The sequence below is a fragment of the Aythya ferina genome (genome assembly GCF_964211825.1).
Source record: "Aythya ferina genome assembly, contig: HAP1_SCAFFOLD_238, whole genome shotgun sequence".
In the NCBI taxonomy this organism is placed as follows: Eukaryota; Metazoa; Chordata; class Aves; order Anseriformes; family Anatidae; genus Aythya; species Aythya ferina.
Window position 1 is genome coordinate 16,929 of NW_028181299.1, and position 16,683 is coordinate 33,611.

Genomic DNA, 16,683 nt, shown 5'->3' on the forward strand with positions numbered 1-16,683 from the left:
TGTAGTTCTGGGACTCCGGACCTCCGGGAGGCCATGTTGAGCGCCCAGAGCATGCCTGGAAATGAAGTTCTCGGGAACCAGGGTTGGGCTTAGGGACTAGGGCTGGGGCTAGGGTTAGAGTTTAGGGTGAGGGTTGGGGTTAGGGTTAGGGCTAGTGAATGCTGGTTCTCTGTGTTTGCAGATGACGGTGAGCGTGTTTAAACTAATTCCAGTTGAAGAAGTTTCAGTTACTTGCTTGGTGCCGTTATCAGTTCAACATTAAAAGCTGCAGCAAAAGCAAAAGGGGATTTTTGCTTCTAGAAACACCACAGGTCTCTTGTCTGCTCTCTGAATGTTTTTGAGATAAAACAGATTTTAAAAAACAAAGGAAAGGAAAGGAAAACAAAACAAAACAAAACAAAACACAGCTGCTCCTTTTGCTCTCTTCCTACTTTCATGTGCTTTGCCCCTCCCCTTTCCCAGGTGATTGGGTTTGGGTGCTGGGCGGGGCTAAATGCTATATGAGCCCCAGGCATGCCATCAGAGAGCTCCTTCTGCCTGGGCTGCTCTTTTGGGGACAGTGCTTTGTTTTTCCTTCTGTCCGTTGCAGGGTTGTTTAGGCAGGCTGGAGTCTATGGATTTCTGGATTTTAAGTGCTTGGAATTCACTTAGGAGAGGGATGTTTAGTAGGGGCTGCTGGCTCAGTTTGGGGCGCGGTTGTCACTGCAGTTATTTTCCTACAGCCAATAGAGTAAAATTCCAGTTTGCCTTTTAGAGGTGCTATAAGTGGGTAAAGAGAACAGATGGAAGCGTGTGCCACGTGGGGTAGGCAAGCGGCTGAGGTACAGGAGGGGATGAGAGCATGTGATTTTTTTTCTGGGGATGAAATGGACTCAATTTTGTTGGTGTATAATCTGTTCTGCTCCTAGATTTTTCTTTCAATGTGAAGAAAAGTTTGAGCTAATTCCAGGTAAGAAAGTTCCAGTTACTTGCTGGGTCGTATTGTCCTTTTAATATTCAAAGCTACAGCAAAAGCGTGGGGATTGTTGCTTCTAGAAACACCCCAGTTTTCTTGTCTGCACTCTGCATGCCGTTGAGCTAAAGCAGACTAAAAAATAAATAAATACAGGAAACACACACACAAAAAACAACAATAACAAAAACAACAACAACAAAAAAAACACACCATTGGGTGATGTGTTGTGAACGCAACGATCATTTAATCCCTTTGTTTTCCCAGGTGGTGTGGATGATACTGGTTGCAGTGTTGGAGCTTGGATTTGGAGAGGAACAGGTGAGCATAGTTGTATGTTGCATCAGCAGTAGTCAGCATTGTGGAGAAGGTGGGCATCATGACCGGCATGCTAGTGAATGCTGGTACTCTGTTTTTGCAGCTGGTGATGAGCCTGGCAATTGACTAAGATGACGACCAGTGCCTGTGTATTTCTTGAGGCGGAGGGAATTTACCATGCAGCAACCTGAGAGCTAAGTTGGGGGGCACCTGGTATTTGCATATCTGGGGTGGCTAATGGGAGCTGGGAGCCAGAGCAGCGTGGAGCCAGCTGGCTGAAAATACTTGGTGCCGCTGCGAGGGTGGTTCAGGCTGGGTCACGTTCAGGCTGCTTGTGGCTGGGTCACCAGGCTAATAGAAGCAGCGGGATTATTTTGTAGCGTGAGTGCGTGCGCCAGGCAGGACAGTTTCCTTCTGTTCGTCTGTCCTGTAGTGTTGCTTCTGCAATGTCTGTTCTGTGCTTCTCGGGTCTTGATATCCTTCTAGCTTTTTACACTGGACAGACCAGACAGGCGACTTGGTAGCGGTGCTGAAGGGCCTCAGTGCTTGTTTTGTCATCGTGGCTCTGATCCGAGCACTTCTTGTCTTGCAGTCGCTGCTTGAAGTGCAGTTCTGTTTCAGGTCTCGTGCATCATATTCGGTTTGAGATCGCATCTGTTTCCATCCTCGCTCTTGTGGAAGTCATCTGGGCCGCATCAGGAGCTCTTGCTTGGGAATTGATTTCCTAAGCGTCGTCTTATGTGATTAAGGAGGTATTGGGGAGGCAAGGACAGTCCCCAGACAAGGACTGTATATCTCGAAACAAGACACCGGAACTCACGATAAGGAAGCGGCAGACGGACAGAGAAACAAATGTAAGGACTATAAATCTCAAAACTGGACGTTGGAATTCATTATAAAGACACAACAAAGGGAAGAATTAGCAACAGCCAGCTCTTGCGGTTAAGAAACATGCCAACTCAGCGGATTCCTGACCAAAGGTGAAAAGTACAATGTGAGGAAGACTCGGGGTCTTCCTCCCAAAGACCCCTGCCCACGTCCCAAAGGCCCCTGCCCACAGTTCTTGGGAGGCTCTACTCAGGCGCAAGGTGCCAAAAGGCTAATTAGCATGAGAAGCGAGGGAAGGCGGGGGTAGGCAATGAATATGTATAGGCGCCGGTAGAATATTGATAGATTGATTGTATAAATTCAAGACTGCTTTCTGCTTTGGGTATGCACGATAGGTGGAGAGATCCCCCCGTGCATCCAGCGCTGCAATAAAGAATATACCGCTTAAAGGAATTTCGGCTTCGATCTTTGAATCATATGGGGTTTTCAGTCCCCATCCTTCTGGTCTCTTGTCTTGAAGGAAGGCTTTTTAGGCCTCCATCACCCCAGTTCTGGCAGTGTCTTCCAGTCGCGTGTCGTGACATTTGAGTCTCTCCTTGGGTCTGGTGCAGAGCACCTGTTGTGACTTGCTGTTGCCATAGGGCTTCCCTCCGGGGGTCACTTTTTCTTGCGCCTTGTGTTGTGTGTTTTGTTTGTAGTGTTTGTGGCGTGGCTGTGTGTGTATGTGTTTGGTCTGGAGCTGTCCTGCCTGGCAGTTAGTGATGACAGCTAACGTGGCAGTGCATGGGTGTGCTAATACATTGTCCGGACTGTGTTGGCGAAGACATCTGGTCTGCCTCTGCGCACGTACTGAAGGGCAGCAGGCACAGTCATCTCTGTGGTGTTTGTCAGATGTGCGTGTGGGGGGGAAGAGTTGAGCTGCTTGTGAGCAGCTGCTCGCATAGTGCTTGAACGGTGTGCTTGAGGAGGAGGTCTGTGGAATCTTGAAAGCTTACAGATAAGGGGTTTTTGAAACTTTTATTTTTATTTCTGTCCTGTCCCCAGTAGAGTGTAAACCTTTGGAGGAACCAGTCACAGGAAAGAGCTCCTTCCGGAACTGTTCAGCGCTCCGTAGGCAGCTCGGTGACTGGCTTGGTCTACTCCTGAGGTGTGCTGAGGTATGGGGGCTGCTGTTTTGAAATGATAATATTGTAAACGGGGTCCCTTTGTGTTGTTGAGGGATGGGTGCTAATGCTGGCAGCTGAATGATTATCTTGTGACCGTTTTCATTTGTTAAAGCTGAAACACAGTGTACAACGCGGGACTTGACCGGAGCTGCTTTTGGCAAGGTGAGCGATGAACAGATGTAGCAGGTACTTTAGGGGTGCAGTTGTCACTGCAGTTACTTAACTGCACAAAGTACAGTAAAAATCCTGTTGATATTTCAGGGGTGTTGTAGCTGGCCTAAGAGAGCAGATGGAAGCATCTGCCTCGAGGGCAGGTGAGGGAGCAGAGGTTAGGGAGCAGATGAGAGTAACTGTCCCAGCTGTGCTGTGGCTTTGGATGCTGCTTCAGCCTATGCTTTTCTTTTTGTTTCACAGGTGTGTCGCACAGGCTCAGAGGGGCCAAGCTGCACTCTGAAGAGCAGCACGGGAAGGGCGGGCTGTTTGTGAGCTGGATTGGAGCAGAACTGCCAAGTAGCACGAGGTGACTGCGAAGGGTCTTGCTTTGCAGGTGCCATGGCAGGCTCTCCACAGAAGCGGTTGAGGATTTGAGAAGAGGTTGCAGATCATCGAGGAGCGACACGTGCAGGGACGGCTTGAAAACGGTATGGCTGCTTTCTCTTCTGTTTATCAGGTGTCCCAGGCGACGTGGGCTGTGATGTTAGCCTTTAGGATCGGAACAAAGCAGGTGCTGATGGCGGTCTTCTTCGGTAGGCAAAGAGGTGCCCGAAGCCCCCTCCTGTGCAGCCTGAGCACGCCTCGCTGAGGATGAAGCTTGCTTTCCAGCAGTTCTGGAAACTGTGTTGAGGCTGAAATGCTGCGTCTGTGTTCGGGTTGGGGTTGCACCTTGGTGAGTGTAGGGATGGGTTTTAAGTGGGTGCAGCGGAGGGCCCGGCCCCAGTGTCCTGTAGTGTGTTTTGACCCATCAGCATAGCCTTTTGGTTCTCAGATAGCCTGCTGAAGTAAGTGATTTTTGCTGCGAGTGGAACGGAATTGATTTTGTTGGCGTATAATCTGTTCTGCTCCTAGATTTTTCTTTCTGCGTAAATAAAAGTTTGAGCTAATTCGAGCTGAAAAAGCTTCAGTTACTTGCTTGGTTGTGTTGTCCTTTCAATATTCAAAGCTGCAGCGAAAGCATGGGGATTGTTGCTTCTAGAAACACCCCAGTTCTCCTGTCTGCCCTCTGCATGCTGTTGAGCTAAGCCTTATAAATAAGTAAATAAACCACAGCTGCTGCTCCTCCTCTTTCTACTTTCATGTGCTTTGCCCCTCCCCTTTCCCAGGTGATTGGGTTTGGGTGCTGGGTGGGACCAAAAGGTATATGAGCCCCAAGTATGCCGTCAGAGAGCTCCTTCTGCCTTCTGGGCTGCTCTTTGGGGGTAAGTGCTTTGTTTTTCCTTCAGTCAGTTGCCGGGTTCTCTAGGCAGGCTGGAGTCTATGGATTTCTGGAATTCTAAGGGCTTGGAATTCACTTCATAGAGGGATATGTAGCAGAGGTTGCTGGCTCTACTTTTTTTTTGGGATGGTGGGATACGCTCCTGTGTTTGATCTGTATTTTAATCTCTAGATGAATCAACCCACTTGTGTAACTCTCCAGAGGACTAAAACCAGCTTGATGACATGCTACAAGAGGCTTGACCGTGTTGGTGCAGTATTACCAGGAGACTGAGCAGGGTCACCTTTTTCATCTGCAAAGGGTATGTCTGCCATTACCCCTGCCGGGGCTGCTATGCATTCATGGCCTTGTGGCATTTGTGGACTTCAGTTTGTTTGTTTGTTTGTTTGTTTGTTTGTTTTATTTGTCTGGCTCTGGTCTCTGTGTTTGAGTCCTCTGCATGTGCCGCACTGTTTGCGTATCCATTGTGGATGTGACCTTCTCTCTTTGTTTCTTGTAGCTCAGGGCGTAGGCACGGAAGCTTGAACGAAGCATGAGGGTGAGTGGACAGCAGTGGGGGCCCCGAGTTGCTCGGTGGACTGTGTGAGTCTGCTTCAGCCGTCGGGCCGGCTTTGCAAGTGCCTTGCGACAGCAGAGTACGTCTCCTGCCACGTTTCTGACACGTGCCAGACGTCAGCGGTTCCAGGGTTCCAGTTCCTGAAATGCTGGAGATGCTCGGAGCACGAGAGGAGCTGGGGCGGCTTCGGGGGGCTGGGGGAGAGGGGACAGGGGAGAGGGGGGGCGGCTGCGGCGGCGGGGGGGGGCAGAGAGGGCAGCAGGAGGAGGTGCCGTTGCGTGCGCGTGGCCGACGCCCCTCTGGATTGGCTGGAGTGCTCCGTCCCGAGGCATGCTGGGAGCTGTAGTTCTGCGCTGCCGGGCGGCCACGTGGGCTCCGGGCTGCGCGGCCGGGCCGGGGCCGGGCCGGGGCCGGGCCGTGCGCGCCGGGAGGCGCAGGTTGCCGCTGGCGGCGAGCGCGGTTGCCGGCGGTGAGGCGAGCGAGAGCCTCCGGGGGTGCCTCCTCGGAGCGTCGGGCCGGGAGGGGCGGGGGGTGTTGAGGCCGGGCGCGGGTCCTCGCTGCGCTTGATCGTTGGGCTGCGCCGCGCCGCGCCTCGGAGGCTTTCCTCTCCCTGCGTCCTGACAGCCGGCTCTCTCCTTGTGCTGCGGTTCACCGGGGCAGAAGCAGCTCCCCGCCGCTAGGACCCCTGCGGGGTTTGTTGCCGAGCGAAGGTGGCGCACCGGGTAAAGCGAGGAAAGCCGCAGCTGGCGTGCTGCGGTCGCAGGGTTCTCAGGAGAGAGAGCAGCCCGTCCGTCCCGACTGCCCAGGTAAGTCGCAGCGACCTCGGGGTGGAATCAAGGCGTGCTCGTAAGCTTCCTGCAGCCCCGGCTCCAAGGCTTCATTGAATTTGCGGAAGCGCGAGCTGCTCGGCGCTGGGAAGCGCAAAGGGAAGGAAGGCACGTAGTGCCTGCCGAGTCGTAGTAGCCTCTTAGACCTAGAATGAACTGGCCTGTCAGGCTCTGTCTGTTGCTCAGTCTTTGGTACGAGAGGCTAAACTTTGTCCCGCCTCAGCTTTCGGAGTTGTCCTAGGAATAGACCGGTGCTTGCGGGGCTTTCCAGGACGCTGGTTGCGGTCAGTGAGGACAGACGTGAGAGGCAATTTCTGTCTGTCTGTCTGTCTGTCTCTTGGTTATGTCCCAAGAGTTTTTTGCTTGAACTGTGTGCAATAAAGGAGGCCTTGGGCCTGTACTGAGCAGCGAGAGAGAGCAAAGCTCTGCGTAAGCACTGGCCGTGGCAACGTTGCTTGGGAGTTGAGCGGCTGGGGGTCTTTCCAGAGGTGGGGGGTCTTCCCAGCGGAACTCGGTACGCAGGCAGAAACGTGACCTTCGAGGTCTTTGTTTGTCTTGCGCTGCAGCTGTGGTATTTGCCCCATAACTGTATGGAGTTGCTGAATTCTAGAGGGGATGATGATAGAGACGTCCCTGGTTCAGCCTTTTTTTGCCGCAGTCCTTGCAGAAGTTGTGGAAAAATGAGTAGTATCCTTCTCTTTAAGTTCACCTTTTAAAGAGTTCTTCCTGCAGACTCCTGTCTCCGTGGTTTAGGTACGTGATTTGTGTGAAACAGAGCCAGGCTTTCCTGTTAACGAGTGCCCTGATTGAAATTCCCTGTTGTTGGAGAACAAGAACCATCAGTGGTGCTTGGCAGTTTAAAACCTCTTGGCTTACGCAAAGGCTAACTTGCCAAAGCGAATGGGAAGTAGCCTAAAGTTCAGTAAATGCGCTGAATAGAAAAGGCCGTCTTCTTGACGGGAAAAGAGCTTTGCAGAACGTGAGCTTTGTTTCCCGTAGGGCTCCCTGCTTGCCCACCTGTTCAGCGATTACTGCAGGCTTTGACTGGTCCCCTCAGGCCCAATATCGCACACGTGCTGTGCTGCAGACGGTGCCTTAGCTTCCTTGCCGTCTCGTGCTGCGTTACTTGTACCTGCGGAAAACTTACTTCAGTGTCACAGAAACCCCGTGGGAAGCGTTCCCGACTCACGCCGGTAGGACCATCCCGTCGCGGCTGGTAAAATCCAGGAGCAGGACGATGCTTGGAAGAACGTCACCTATGGAGGAGAAGACAACAGTCTCCTTCCTGTTAGGCAACAGGTTTCCAAGACTGGTTTCCCCACCCCCCTGTGCGTTTTGAAGGAGGCAGTCCCTAAGCTGATGCAATCCAACTATCCAACTGCATCTAAGATGCTGGTTGTTACTTCCATAAGCTATAAAGGAACTTAATGTGTTCTGTGTTTTTAGGTCGAGGCTCGTGTGCGTGAGTTTGGCTTGTCGCGATGGCCGGTGTAGATGATCGCTCACGTGCCCCAAAGCTCCTTGTGCTGATGCTGGATCTGCCCCACGGTAAAGGACCGCATGCTGTGTGTTCAGCTTTTCTTCCTTACCGTGTCGTCCGTATGTATGTATGTATTTACTTCTCTGAAGGAAAGGGTGGATTTTTCGTGGGTCCCTCTGTGCGCGTCTCGAACCAGGCTGCAGTAAATACGCGTAAGCGAGTAGGCTGCTGCAGCGCGTCCTGGACAGTATCAGGGTGCTACTCTGCTAGCAGTGGAGAGCTGGGTGAAGGTGCCCAGGGTAAGGGCTTGTTCTGCCTCAAGTTGAACAGAAAGTTTCAGGAGTTGAGCATCCCAGGGGATGTTTGTGGGACTGCTGTTAGACGATAAAGGTTCGGATGGCTGTCGACGAAGGGGATTTTGTTGGTTCTTTTTCGATAGCTGTTCCTGCCAAAGATCGCGTCGGTCACAAAAGGTAGTAGTAACCTTGCGGTTTCTATGTTCTGTAGCGTTTGTACTAAAATACACTGGCAGATGAATAAATGAGCAGGTACAAATACACGTGACTCTGTAGCTGAGACTAAATAACGTGCAGTTTCTTCTGTGTTTTATCTTTCAAAGCACGTTGTTGCTGAGCGCCTGAGCTTTTTGCTCGCATTACCGAGGAAAGGAATGGCAGTGCTTCTTCCCCCCTCATCTCTCTTTTTTTTTTTTTTTTTTTTTTTCCCCCCTCTCCTCTTCTTCCTCGATGACAGGGTACTCAATGTTTTCCTCGGATGTCCACGTGAAAAACGAAATAAATAAATAAATGCTGATGGTGAAGACACTGACAGAATTGGGTGACATTTTCAAGGTAGAGGAGGGGCGAAGAATGTGGAAATTCCTGGTACATTAGTGGTGCTCTGTTAACAAAACTGACGTATACGCCACTTGCTGTTCCTAGTTTTTTGGTTTGGTTTTCCTTTCAGTAGTCTCCCCGAAGGCTTTTGCGGACACACGGTGTATCTTTTCTGTTCTTTTCAGTATTCTGAAAAGTATTCAGTATTTCTTTTTCAGTATTCGTTTGTCAGGAAAGACGACCGTGCAATCCGAGGGCTGTGGACAACCATCTACCAGGTGGTTGTTGCAGCCTCCATCGGTCATGTTATTTGTGCTTTTAGCTCGCCCTCTCCTGTATCTTGAGTTGAATTTTTTTTTTTTTTTTTTTGGCAACACTATGTTTGCAGTGATAGCATTGCTGCCGAGGTATTTTTGACTAAAAATGATCTTAACTGTAGTAGTGAATTCACAGAGTGTGGCTTTGTGTAACGACTCCCGCGATCACAACTTTTTTTTTTTCCTTTGTCACAGATAGGAGGAAAGCTCTTTCCAGAGAGATGGAAAGAAAGTTGTTTCAGAATACGTTCAGAATGTCTGAAGTTGTTTTGGAATTTTTTTTTGTTTTGTTTTTTTTTTTTTAGTAGTTAACAGTAGTACAGCCCACAGAGCAATTTCTTTGTGCGTGAGAACTCGCGGGTTAACTGAAAGTTACTTGTTTTATTATAAAACTAGGATTTGAAGCCACGGGCATTCAGAAATGCATATGATATGTCTTGTCACAGTCTTCTAGATCAGCTAACCGGAATGAGAACCAATCTTCTGAAAACACACAGGGATATCGTGGGGCAGGATGAAGGTAAATGGACACAATTATTTATTAATATTCTGGTACAGCTATTTAATTCACCTAAGTAGTGTTTCTGTCCTCGGTGTGGGAGAGGAAGTAGACTTTGCATCGTTTCTTGGGTCAGTCGTCCTTCCCTAGATTCCGAAGGAAAAGAATGAAATTTCTGCCTTCTGTCACAAAACATGTTGTGCGTGCTTGGAATTTGAAAATTAAGTTTCATGGGTGAGCTTTCCTGTGCAACAGGATGCAGTAGATGTTCTTATAGTGATGGTGAAAGGAAAGAGGGGCTTTATTTGCCTTTTGCTTTTCCTTTGTTTTGTAGAGGGAGGAAATAGTGATTTCTAGATCTTAAATGCTAACACTGGAAATGGAAGCATGCGAGGCTTGTATTTCCTTAGTCTTAAGGTAGACTAAATTTAGATACCTTGTTCTGCTGCAGACTGCCTTCACGGCGTTCCTGTTGCTCAAAGGGGAAATCATCAGGAGTAGTTGAAAATGATGCCTTCACCCCTTCGGGAGATTGATCCAGATCAACCAAAAAGGCTTCTTCATACACTTGGCAGTCTGTTCAAACAGGATGAGAAGGTAGGAGAAGTCTTGCTATCTGCTGTATCATTATTTGAAAAGTAACTGAATTGTAACACGGAGGCAAATACTCTGGTAGTGAATTGACGAAGCAATTGTTTTTTACTTATATTAAAAAAAAAAAAAAAAGTCTTTTCAGGGTACGATGATAGATGAAGCAGATAAATTTGTTGCTGGGCCTCAGAATAAGATCAAGCGTCCTGGAGAGCCCAATACTCCAGCATCACTAAAGAGAGAAGGCGTAGCACGTCGCCGCTATTGCGACGGCCACAGTCACTGTTGTGACAAACCATGTTGGTGGGAAAGGGCCACCCTGTGCTGCTGGATCTCCGTCACCATATCTGAACCTCAAAGGCATGCCAACAAATAAAGGTGTGTTGGAGTTGTTGTAGTACAGGAACTTGTGTGGTCATAAATGGACATAGTGTGCAGGAAAAAAAAAAAAGGTCTCCGTGCTTTCTGTGTTAATTCAAAAGGACACGTAAGTTTTAGAGTTAATTGGGACTGAATTTCTTTGGTCGGCTTAGACAAACAGGCTGTTGCTATAGGTAACGAAGTCCTGAATGAGCAATAATTTGGAACTGTTTCTAAAAAGTGCTGAAACCTTTCACCACGATGGTTTGGCGGTAGCAAGGATTTCATTTCAGCTTTTAATTCTCATTTGTGTATTCTATAGTGGGGAAGGGAGAAGTGGGGAAGGAAAGTGTGTAAAAAAAAAAAAAAAAAAAATTTTTAAATTTCTCACAAATAGTAATTTACCCACCTGTTGCAGCAGAGTCGAAAGAAAAATTTGCTGGAACTGGGGGAAGGAGGGGAAACTTTAGTTTGCTTTAGTCACTGAAATGGGAATACAGCAAATAACTTCACGACAGTCATATGAGACGGTAGCAGCCCAAAAGGAGGTATTCCTGTGGTTGCGTCAAAGGGTGAATAAAACTACTGAAGTGATCTGACAGTGCTGAGTAACTCTCTCCACAGTACTTTCAACAAGAAGGGATGCAGAATAATGTCCTTCTGTGTTTTTTGATCCTGCAGTTATATGCACTACTAAGCTCCTTCTTAATTTTCAGACACTGGTATCAGTACTGTCCAAGATGGTAATGGAGAGAAGAAAGCAGAAAACTGTCAGTTGCTGGAAGAGCAAATTGATGGCTTGTCTGTGCAAATGGCTTCTTCGGTTCCAGCTGTTAAGGGAGAGGATGAAATGTCACCTGGTGACTTAGACTCTCTACATGATGAGTTCAATTGCTTAAATGATGCAAAGATGGCTTGGATCGTAAACCTGGTACCAATGCACTTGTTCGAGGGCCTCTAAATTACAGCGTGGCTGGAGATGACCAAAAACGAGTGATGGAGTCTACTTCTGAATCTGTGCCAAATTGATTTAAAATAACACCTACAATGTTGGAGGGAAGCGATGCTGGTATTAAAATCAGAGTGGTGAAAGAGGTTTGCAAACGTGGAAGAAGTAAGTTCTTTATTAGTGTATTAAAAATAGGCTAGGGGTACAGAAGACTTTTTCTTGAAATGAGGATCTATTTTGAAAATAAAACCTCAGATTTGGAATGATTTTTGATTACTCGTGTACAAGTAGTGGAAGAACAAGAAAGTAAGTACATGTATTCAGAGTCCAACTTTATATCCTCACCGTCCTTACTGCAGCACTCTTAAGCAGGCTTAGTCACAGCACCATTCGTGTTTTCATAGTTGGTTCAGAGAAGAAAACACAGAAACCAATGAAAAAATACTGTTGTTTCACATCTAAGGTGTCCGGTTCATTCTTTTGCGCTACTTTTTTTTTTTTTGTTGTTAAACTTTATACGAGACAATCGTGCTCATGCTCCACATAGATCGGTCATCTTGTAAAGAGTAGTTATCTTAAACCTCTGCTTTCAAAAATGACAGCTCTAGGTTGAAACATGGCTCGGTATCCCTTTGTTTCTATTAACTGCTGATCATGGCAGCGTGTTCGTGGAGATACAAGGCTTCTCTGCTGATTAAACCTAGTCTGCATTTTCCAAGGGCAGGTGTTTCTAGATACTGCTCTTTTAAGAGAACAAAATTCAGCGTTACATTTGAATATCAGCTAATCGATATCACTTCAAATTATTGGTATGCTGGCTTTTTTTTCTTACGTGCATTACTGTATGCAGAAATGGGAAACTCTAGGCTTTGTTGTTTTTCCTTTGGCTGTTGAGATTTACTGAAAATGCATTTACAAGATCTGTTTCTAATATCTGTTTGGATCTCTTCTTTAAGATCGTGAAAAAAATCTTCTCTCTTCTTGAGGAGGTACGTACAAGGACGGATGGAAACTCAGAAGTATTTCATTGAATTTGCTATAAGGGAAGGAGCAAGGTTTGTATAGATACGAATGATTCGGAGTTAAACGCTAACGTTGTTCATGATAGCAAATCTCAGTCTTTTCCAAAACAAGTGTTTTGTTTTGACATACCTAAATTATTACAGTTTCAGCGGTCAAACTGCCGTTGTATTTTCTGAAGTAAATGGTCGTTACCTAGAGCTGAAGTGTGAAATAGAAAGATACGGGTGGTTATGGAAGAAAGACCCAGAATTTGCGTGGGTTGGGGAAAGATGGCTGTATCAAATTAAATTTGCCATTCTGATGTCAGAAATGAGGGAAGCTCTTCCATGCTGGAAACAGAGAGCCTCCGCTAATACTGTTTGTCGTGGCCAAATAATACTGAGTTATTTAACTGCTGTTTTTGGAAGAAGAAATGAAATTACTTCCCTAGGTTTAAAAATCGTGTCTTAATACAGCACTTAGAGAGAACGCTAGAGGAGCTAGAGTTCAACAGCCTACCCAACAGAGTTAATCAGGTGAACGGTAGATAATAGTGTACCAGCCAGAGGAATACGGACCGGGAATGAGTTTGCTGTGCCGCAGAAGAGTGGAAGAGGACGTAGCTGTTGCCCTCGCCATCCTGGCGGTCAAGTGATCTTACTGTCAGAGTCCGAGAAGAAGCAGCAGAGCTTTAACTTTACGAACCTCTATCGGCAGAAGCTGGGCTGTAACCTTAAGGACGTGCTATGAAAGGTGTGGCTTTTTTCCTGTGGAGGGTGCTCTTTGCTCAACAGGCTGAAAAAAATAACCATTGCTGCCCCTCCTGCAGGTGGTGAGAATTTACTCACTTGAATACTGTCATTAGCTGTTTTACGTGCAATAGGCAGTGGATCGCACTAAAATGGGGCACTGTCAAATGCACACAGTGTCTGCATTGTGGAGAGATCCCATCTGTTGTGTCCCCCCCCTCCCCCCCCCCCCCCCCCCAATAAAAAACCAACCAAACAAACAAAACTCCCAGAAACACCTGCACTGGTAATATTGCATGTTGCCAGCACAGAGACGAGGGCCTTGTTCCCGAGAACTGCTAGCCATGCCTTTAAACTTGAGATTCAGCGTAGATCGAGAGTAAAGAAACTGCTGTTGTGTTAATGAAAGCTAAAGACAGCCCTGTGACTGTTACCACTTGGTGGTTACTAAACAATCTACCTCAGACTCTCTTCTGTTTTTATCTGCAGACATTATGAAAGCGCACCTGAGGCTTCCCAGGTCCCTGACTTCAGTTCTCTTTCCTCCCGTGAGGAGGACGGAGATTCTTCAGGTGGCCTTGCCTTGGCACACGCTGTGCTTTGGAAGCACTAAAAAGAAATGCTTTTAAAAGTGTGCATTTATTTTAATGTTCATACAAAAGAGATTGGTTTTGAACAGTGTTGTTACCGGATCACTAATTTGATATTTTAACTGTATGCATTTTTTTGAACATAGGTGGGGGTGTGTGTGTGTGTATATGTGTATATATATATATATATAAAAAAAATAAACCGTTTTATTAATTCTCGTTAAGTGCTGATCTGAGGAGTCTGTAATGGGCAGCGCTGAATTCCTCAAATTGTCTGTCACCAACAGACCGCTAATATTTTTTGTGAAACCAGTCTGCATATCCTGAAACCCCACTTCTGGTAATAGCTGCGGAATGTGTTTGTTACTTACCTCCCGGTAGCACGTACCCTGGAGCACCTGCCTCATCAGTCAGCTCAGCCTGTACAGGGTGTACATTTTTGCTCCAAGGCTAAAGTGTTAAAGACACCAAGTTCCAGCTTACCAAATCCTTGGTTACCCGAGTTAATATCCTCCCTTCCGTTCCTCTTACTCTTTTGTTCAAAGGTAATGTTGTGAATCACAGAAAATGCAACGAAGACTGGAGCACCTGCACGTAATTAATATTTTCCTTTTAAACGGTAATATGCCAGTAGTAAGTGGCTCTTCAGATAATTTTATTTTCGGTTGTTCTCATTTAAAAACAGTCTCCTGCTCCTTTAACAGCTTTCTTTTAAAAGACAGGTTGAAGTTGTGCTGGCGTTAAGAAGCTCTTCACAAGGTACTGGGGCTGTCCTGAGGATTCCACTTGACCAGCCAGCAGAAGAGGCAGGGAAACATACTTACATTGATGGCCTGAACTTCTCTTCCTATTACTCTTTTTAGTACTAGCCAGCGTGTGTGAGACATCTTTTCCTTCTCCTGTGAAGCAGTGGGCTGGTCTTTCTGGAAGAGGTTGTTTGACCATTGGAATTACACCAGTGAGATTCAAGAAGGAAATAAAATCCAAAAGCAGCAGCGTATCTTTATTACTACGTTAAGTGAGAAAGTGACACTTGGAACGAACTCGTTATAAACAATTCTGAACTCTTTTCTTAGCGGGAACGTACTTATCTGTACCGTTGAACGTACTTGAAAAAAACAAACAAACAAACCACAGGAGTACCTTGGAATACATAGGGCGATTCATCCCTTCAGGATCATTACACGGCAGCTGTATGTCACCACAATACACCTCTTTTGCTTAATGGTGGACTTCTCAGAGGGAATTTACTTGGGTCAGGTATACTGTGTGTATGTGGTTTTATGCACGTAGAACTGCCTGTACTACACTATCTTTTAAATAGGTGGTGGTAAGAGGAGACAGCTTTCTTCTAGTAGATTCTTCCTTAAGTTTCTTTAGTGATTCCGGGGGCGCTCACTTGACCGTGATGTGCCTGACCTGGTTAGCATCTAAACCTCCTCCTCTGATGTGGTACAGCTGTCTGCTAAATTAGTTACAGAAAGATGGTGACTTTAACTCAGACAGTTCTCTCTTACCTCGCTATTGTTTTATCTGGATAATTTGAATTTGGATTAGAGCAGCGGAGGGAAAAGATGCCTTACACTGAAACGGACGCGAGTCTGTGAGAAGAAAGCCAGGCGTCCTTGGAGACTGTGCCAATGAAAAGGGGAAGAAAAATGAGTGGAATAAATCTGAGTGCACATAGTCCTGCATCCCGAAGGGAGCACAGAAGGAAGGTTGCTTGCTTAGAAGAGCAGTGGATGCTTCGTGCCCGCCTTAAAGAGAATATTAACAGAGAGAATTCTTTGTAAGACAAGCTGCCCCGCGGGGTGTGGGTAGCAAATACGTTGGAAAAAATACAGCCACAAGCTCCGAATGGCACAGTAGGCGAGCTGTGATCCGCCCGACAAGGCCTCCCGCGGGCGCCCTCTGCCGCCACCTGCTGGTGGAAAACGAGTACTGCAGGCGGCCGAGGGGCGCGCATGCGCGGTGGCACCGGCGGGCGCCCTCTGCCGCCACCTGCTGCTGTTACTCGGGTACTGCAGGCGGCCGAGGGGCGCGCATAGCGCGGAGACGCCCGCGGGCGCCCTCTGCCGCCACCTGCTGGTGGAAAACGAGTACTGCAGGCGTCCGGGGGCCGCGCATGCGCGGTGGGGTCCGGTGGCGCCCCCTGCCGCCACCTGCTGGTGGTGAAGGGGTACTGCAGGCAGCCGGGGGGCGCGCATGCGCGGTGGGGCCCGGGGGGCGCCCTCTGCCGCCACCTGCTGGTGGGAAGCGAGTACTGCAGGCTGCCGGGCGCCACGAATGCCGCATGACGCCCGTGGGCACCCTCTGCCGCCATCTGCTGGTGGAAAACGAGTACTGCAGGCGGCCGGGGGGCGCGCAACGCGCGGTGACGCCCGCGGGCGCCCTCTGCCGCCACCTGCTGGTGGGAAGCAAGTACTGCAGGCGGCCGGGGGACGCGCATGCGCCGTGGGGTCCGGTGGCGACCTCTGCCGCCACCTGCTGGTGCAAAACGAATACTGCAGGCGGCCGGGGGACGCGCATGCGCGTTGGCACCCGCGGGCGCCCTCTGCCGCCACCTGCTGGTGGGAAAGGGGTACTGCAGGCGGCCGAGGGGCGCGCATGCGCGTTGGCACCCGCGGGCGCCCTCTACCGCCACCTGCTGGTGGGAAGCGAGTACTGCAGGCGGCCGAGGGGCGCGCATGCGCGGTGACGCCCGCGGGCGCCCTCTGCCGCCACCTGCTGGTTTTAATCGGGTACTGCAGGCGGCCGAGGGGCGCGCATGCGCGGTGACGCCCGCGGGCGCCCTCTGCCGCCACCTGCTGGTTTTAATCGGGTACTGCAGGCGTCCGGGGGGCGCGCATGCGCGGTGACGCCCGCGGGCGCCCTCTGCCGCCACCTGCTGGTTTTAATCGGGTACTGCAGGCGGCCGGGGGCCGCGCATGCGCGGTGACGCCCGCGGGCGCCCTCTGCCGCCACCTGCTGGTTTTAATCGGGTATTGCAGGCGGCCGAGGGGCGCGCATGCGCGGTGGGGCCCCGGGGGCGCCCTCTGCCGCCACCTGCTGGTGGAGAACTAGTACTGCAGGCGGCCGAGGGGGGCGCATGCGCGGTGAGGCCCGGGGGCGCCCTCTGCCGCCTCCTGCTGGTGGAAAACGAGTACTGCAGGCGGCCGAGGGGCGCGCATGCGCGGTGGGGCCCGGGGGCGCCCTCTGCCGCCTCCTGCTGGTGGAAAACGAGTACTGCAG

The 16,683-nt window shown here is 49.2% G+C and overlaps 1 long non-coding RNA gene across 1 annotated transcript; it reads left to right on the forward strand.

The window, feature by feature from the left end:
• The first annotated feature begins 1,218 nt into the window (after positions 1 to 1,218).
• Positions 1,219 to 13,671, forward strand: LOC311429001. The gene is made up of 14 exons (XR_014687996.1): positions 1,219 to 1,273; positions 3,143 to 3,255; positions 3,377 to 3,426; positions 3,812 to 3,905; positions 4,015 to 4,150; positions 4,868 to 4,997; positions 5,196 to 5,278; positions 5,913 to 6,058; positions 9,159 to 9,232; positions 9,663 to 9,808; positions 10,879 to 11,276; positions 12,068 to 12,166; positions 12,590 to 12,866; positions 13,352 to 13,671. It is a non-coding gene; the product is annotated as an uncharacterized lncRNA (long non-coding RNA).
• The last annotated feature ends 3,012 nt before the right edge of the window (positions 13,672 to 16,683 follow it).